The following is a 6,712-nucleotide window of genomic DNA, read 5'->3' on the forward strand; positions in this document are numbered from 1 at the left end:
AAGGTCATAAGAGAACATAAGAGAAGCCATGCTGGATCAGGCCAACGGCCCATCAAGTCCAACACTCTGTGTCACACAGTGGCAAAAAATGTTATATACACACATACACTGTGGCTAATAGCCACTGATGGACCTCTGCTCCATATTTTTATCTAAACCCCTCTTGAAGGTGGCTATCCATCTAGTCCAACCTCCTGTCTCACACAGAGGCCAACCAGTTCCTCTGGAGGGCCAACAACAGGGCACAGAAGCTGAGGCCTTCAGAAGAGCATCAGAAGAGCCCTGCTGGATTAGACCAGTGGTCCATCTAATCCATCCTCCTGTCTCACACAGTGGCCAGCCAGTTCCTCTGGATGGCCAATAACAGGGCATAGAGGCCGAGGTCTTCATAAGAGCATCAGAAGAGCCCTGCTGGATAAGACCAGTGAGGGTCCATCTAGTCCAGCTTCCTGTCTCACACAGTGGCCAACCAGTTCCTCTGGAGGTCCAACAAAAGGCCTGGAAGCCAAGGCCTTCATTAGAACATCAGAAAAGCCCTGATACGGTTGCCAGGTCCAGTTCAAGAAATATCTGGGTACTATGGAGGGTGGAGCCAGGGGCAAGGTTGTGACAAGTATAATTGAACTCCAAAGGGAGTTCTAGCCATCGCAGTTAAAGGGACTGTGTTCCTTTTAAATGCCTTCCTTCCACTGGAAAAAATGGAGGATGGAAGCACTTTCTTTTTGGGTCTCATAGAATTGGACCCCCTGGTCCAATCCTTTGAAACTTGGAGGGTGTTTTGAGGAGAGGGATTGGATGCTGTGCTGCAAATTTGGCACCTCTACATAATAAAACAGCCTCCCAGAGAGTACCAGATACCCTCAGATCAATTATCCATTATACCCTACGGGAATCGGTCTCCATAGGGAAAAATGGAGTGCCCAGCTGACATTTCCCTCCACCCCTGCTTTCTGATGACCCTGAAGTGGGGGGAGCGCCTCCAAACTGGGGATCCCCTGCTCGCACCTGGGAATTGGCAACTCTACAACCTGACCAGTCATGCGACAAAGATAGTGAGGGGTCTGGAGACCAAATCCTATGAGGAGAGGTTGAAGGAACTGGGGATGTTTAGTCTGGAGAGGAGGTGGCTGAGAGGTGTTATGATCACCATCTTCAAGTACCTGAAGGGCTGTCCTATAGAGGATGGTGTGGAATTGTTTTCTGTGGCCCCAGAAGGTAGGACCAGAACCAATGGGTTGAAATTAAATCAGAAGAGTTTCCAGCTCAACATGAGGAAGAACTTCCTGACCGTTAGAGCGGTTCCTCAGTGGAACAGGCTTCCTCCTCGGGAGGTGGTGGGCTCTCCTTCCTTGGAGGTTTTTCAACAGAGGCTAGAGGGCCACCTGACAGCAATGTGGATCCTGTGAATTTAGGGGGGAGGTGTCTGTGAGTTTCCTGCATTGTGTAGGGGGTTGGACTAGATGACCCTGGAGAGGTCCCTTCCAACTCGACGATTCTATGATTCGAACGTCCCGATTTGGGAGACAAACCAAATCCACCCACTCCCCACCCCACTGTCTTGCCCCTCTCCCAGATTTCCAGAGCCAGAGGCCTTTGGCTGGCTGAGCGTTCACCGGCCCTTTGGCGGATCCAACCCCACTATCCCTGTGTTCCTAAAACAGAAACAAAGAGTTCCAGCGCTACTGAATTCCTGGAATTGGACCTTCAAGACAAGCGCTCTCAGGCCCTCCACGAAATCCCGGATTTGGCAGGGTTCACTCCCGCTGAAAGCAGGCCGGACTTTATGACCGAGGTTGTTTATACTTCACAGTAGCACTCCAAAGCAGTCCGACCACAGAGGCGCAATAAAAGAACAAGAGAGCCAGACGGCAGTCACCCATAAAGGAGAGATAGGATCACACGCCTTGTGCGAGGCCACCCATTTCTGCAGCTGGTGGGGGGAGGGGGGCTTCGCGAAGGCTGTGGAGGGCAATAAATTGTCTGGGGTTTTTCTCATCATTTGTGACTTTTGAATTCTCCACTGAAACTCGGAGCCGGTGAGGCAGAGCCCATGGGTGGAATTTAACCTGTGAAAGTCTTCTTAAGCCTAGGGTTGCCAGGTCCAATGCAAGAAATATCTGGGAATTTTAAGGGTGGAGCCAGGAGACTTTGGGGGTGGAGCCAGGAGACATTAGGGATGGAGCAAAGAGACTTTGGGGTGGGGCCAGGAGAAATTGGGGGTGGAGCTGGGGGATTTTGGGGGTGGAGCCAGGAGACTTTGGGGATGGAGCCAGGAGACTTTGGGGTGGGACAGGAGAAATTGGGGGTGGAGCCAGGAGACTTTGGGGGTGGAGCCAGGAGACATTGGGGGTGGAGCAAGGAGACTTTGGGATGGGGCCAGGAGAAATTGGGGGTGGAGCCGGGAGACTTTGGGGTTGAGCCAGGAGACATTGGGGGTGAAGCTGGGAGACTTTGGGGTGGAGCCAGGAGACTTTGGGGTGGAGCCAGGAGACATTGGGGGTGGAGCCAGGAGCAAGGGTGTGACAAGCACAACTGAACTCCAAAGGGAGTTTTGGCCATCACGTTTAAAAAGGCCACACACCTTTTAATTGTTTTCCCTCCATTGGAAATAATGAAGGATAGGGGCACCTTCTTTGGGGGCTCATCGATTTGGACGCCCTGGTCCAATCCTTTCGAAACTTGGAGGGTATTTTGGGGAGAGGCGCTGGATGCGATGCTGCAAATGTGGTGCCTCTACCTCAAAACACAGGCCCCACCCAGAGCCCCAGATACTCGCAGATCAATTCTCTATTATACCCTATGGTAATTGTACTCCATAGGGAATAACGCAGAGCCTCACAGACATTCCCCTCCCCCCCGCTTTCTGATGACCCTGAACCAGTGGAGAGGGCCTCCAAACTGGGGGATCCCCTGCCCCAAATATACATTCCCGATATGTGGATACGCATATTCCAAAAAGGAATTCCAAATATTTTTACACAGATATGAACAACGGTGGGCCAATCCAAAAATTAGGAATCTATATTTGGAATTAGTGTTTTGTTGTGTATGACTGGCTATCACTAAATGAATCTTATTGTTGTGTTGTTGTGGCTGAAAGCGACGTATTTCGGATTTGGATTCTCCACGCTGCAGTCCATTGTTTTGACTACTCACCTGGGGACTGGCAACCCTATGTAAACCAGAGGTCCTGTGCTGCTGTAGAGTCAGTTTGGTGTAGTGGTTAAGTGAGCGGACTCTTATCTGGGAGAACCGGGTTTGTTTCCCCACTCCTCCACTTGCAGCTGCTGCAATGGCCTTGAGTCAGCCATAGCTCTGGCAGAGGTTGTCCTTGGAAGGGAAGCTGCTGTGAGAGCCCTCTCAGCCCCACCCACCTCACAGGGTGCCTGTTGTGGGGGAGGAAGGGAAAGGAGATTGTAGGCCGCTCTGAGACTCTGCCTTTGGAAGGGCAGCTGCTGTGAGAGCCCTCTCAGCCCCACCCACCGCACAGGGTGCCTGTCGTGGGGGAGGAAGGGAAAGGAGATTGTGAGCTGCTCTGAGACTCTGAGTGGAGGGCAGAATATAAATCCAATGTCGTCTTCTTCCTCCAACCCCTGCACAGAGAGCCAGTTTGGTGTAGTGGTTAAGTGTGGTACTCTTATCTGGGAGAACCGGGTTTGATTCCCCACTCCTCCCCTTGCAGCTGCTGGAATGGTCAGCCATAACTATCGCAGAAGTTGTCCTTGAAAGGGCAGCTGCTGGGAGAGCCCACTGAGCCCCGCCGACCTCACAGGGTGTCTGTTATGGGGGAGGAAGGGAAAGGAAATTGTAGGCCGCTCTGACTCTGTCCTTGGAAGGGCAGCTGCTGTGAGAGCCCTCTCAGCCCCACCCACCGCACAGGGTGTCTGTTGTGCGGGAGGAAGGGAAAGGAGATTGTAGGCCACTCTGAGACTGTCCTTGAAAGGGCAGCTGCTGGGAGAGCCCTCTCAGCCCCACCCACCTCACAGGGTGTCTGTTGTGGGGGAGGAAGGGAAAGGAGATTGTAGGCCGCTCTGAGACTCTGTCCTTGAAAGGGCAGCTGCTGTGAGGGCCCTCTCAGCCCCACCCACCTCACAGGGTGTCTGTTATGGGAGAATAAGATGAAGAAGATTGTGAACCACTCTGAGACTGAGATTCAGAGTGGAGGGCGGGATATAAATCCAATATCTTCTTCTTCTCCTGTCCATTTGGAGTTGCTAGGTCTCCCTTGGCCACTAGAGGGGGATGGGGAGGTACAGTTGCCAGTTCCAGGTTCAGAAACTCCTGGAGATTTGGGGGTAGAGCCTGGAGAGGACTGGGAACCTCAGTGGGGTGCAACACCATAATTCCTTCTCAACTCCATAGAGCAGGGGTGGCCAATGGTAGTTCTCCGGATGTTTTTTGCCTACAACTCCCATCAGCCGCAGCCAGCATGGCCAATGGCTGGGGCTGATGGGAGTTGTAGGCAAAAAATATCTGGACAGCTACCGTTGGCCACCCCTGCCATAGAGGATTGTTAGCTCTGGGTCAGGAAATCTTGGAATCATAGAGTTGGAAGGGAGCTCTAGGGTCATCCAGTCCAACCCCCTGCACAATGCAGGAAACTCACAAACACCTCCCCCTAAATTCACAGGATCTTCATCGCTGTCAGATGGCCCTCTAGCCTCTGGTTCAAAACCTCCAAGGAAGGAGAGCCCACCACCACCCGAGGAGGAAGCCTGTTCCACTGAGGAACCACTCTAAACTCACAAACACCTCCCCCTAAATTCACAGGATCCACATTGCTCTCAGATGGCTATCTAGCCTCTGTTTAAAAACCTGCAAGGAAGGAGAGCCCACCACCTCCCAAGGAAGCCTGTTCCACTGAGGAACTGTTCTAATGGTCAGCAAGTTCTTCCTAATGTTGACCCAGAAACTCTTTTAATTTTATTCTCAACCCGTTGGTTCTGGTCCTACCTTCTGAGGCCACAGAAACAATTCCACTCCATCCTCAACACGACAGCCCTTCAAGGACTTGAAGATGGTGATCCTATCCCCTCTCAGCCGCCTCCTCTCCAGGCTAAACATCCCCAGCTCCTTCAACCTTTCTTCATAGGACTTGGTCTCCAGACCCCTCAAAGGAAGGAGAGCCCACCACCTCCCGAGGAAGCCTGTTCCACTGAGGAATCGCTCTAACGGTCAGGAAATTCTTCCTAATGTTGACCCGGAAACTCTTTTAATTTAATTTCGTTGGTTCTGGTCCTTCCTTCTGAGGCCACAGAAAACAATTCCACACCCTCCTCTATAGGACAGCTCTTCAAGTCCTTGAAGATGGTGATCCTATCCCCTCTCAGCCGCCTCCTCTCCAGGCTAAACATCCCCATCTCCTTCACCCTTTCCTCATAGGAAAGCCAGCATTCTCTGCCCTTTTAAAAGGCGATAGTGGCCTACACAGATGAAAGGGTCAACCGATGCAGGTTTCAGCTGGCTTGTACAAAGCTGATGCCTTGCAAAACCCAAGGAGGAAGTCCCCCCCCCCTTCTGCGCACACACACACATTCTAATACACCAGCCCGCACACCTGGCATTTATTTGTTGTTGCCAACCTCTAGATCAGGGGTGGCCAGCGGTAGCTCTCCAGATGTTTTTTGCCTACAACTCCCATCAGCCCCAGCCAGCATGGCCAATGGCTGGGGCTGATGGGAGGCAAAAAAACATCTGGAGAGGTACCGCTGGCCACGCCTGCTCTAGATGGTAGTGGTGTACCTGGATGACATAATTATCTATTCACAAGACCTCCAATCGCATGTGAAACTGAAGCACATCCCGGGGACAAAAAAATTTCTTGGCAGACGCCCTTTCGCGCCTCCCTCAGCACAATAGCCCAAAAGAGGAGGTAGTAGATTCCTTGATCTCCCCCTCTCAAATAGCTGCCATGGTAACCACACGGTCCAAAGAAGAAGAAGAAGATAAGAAGAAGATATTGGATTTATATCCTGCCCTCCACTCTGAAGAGTCTCAGAGCGGCTCACAATCTCCTTTACCTTCCTCCCCCACAACAAACACCCTGTGAGGTGGGTGGGGCTGAGAGGGCTCCCACAGCAGCTGCCCTTTCAAGGACAGAGTCTCAGAGCGGCCTGCAATCTCCTTTACCTTCCTCCCCCACAACAAACACCCTGTGAGGTGGGTGGGGCTGAGAGGGCTCCCACAGCAGCTGCCCTTTCAAGGACAGAGTCTCAGAGCGGCCTGCAATCTCCTTTCCCTTCCTCCCCCACAACAGACACCCTGTGAGATAGATGAAGATATTGGATTTATATCCTGCCCTCCACTCCAAAGAGTCTCAGAGCGGCTCACAATCTCCTTTACCTTCCTCCCCCACAACAAACACCCTGTGAGGTCGGTGGGGCTGAGAGGGCTCCCACAGCAGCTGCTCTCCCAAGGACAACCTCTGCCAGAGCTATGGCTGACCCAAGGCCATGCCAGCAGGTGCAAGTGGAGGAGTGGGGAATCAAACCCGGTTCTCCCAGATACGAGTCTGCACACTTAACCACTACACCAAACTTGCTCTCCAAAGCAAGGCAGAATCTGCAAACAGAGAAGTGTGGGGGGGAAACGACTGGCCACCGAGACCGATAAAGAAGGTGAAGACCGCCCGGGTAAAGTACAAAAGGGAGAGGATGGTTTCTGGTATACAGATGGCAAACGTTACGTCCCTAAGAGCCTCTGCTCAGAGGTC

Source organism: Heteronotia binoei, chromosome 21 (genome assembly GCF_032191835.1).
Source record: "Heteronotia binoei isolate CCM8104 ecotype False Entrance Well chromosome 21, APGP_CSIRO_Hbin_v1, whole genome shotgun sequence".
Lineage (NCBI taxonomy): Eukaryota > Metazoa > Chordata > Lepidosauria > Squamata > Gekkonidae > Heteronotia > Heteronotia binoei.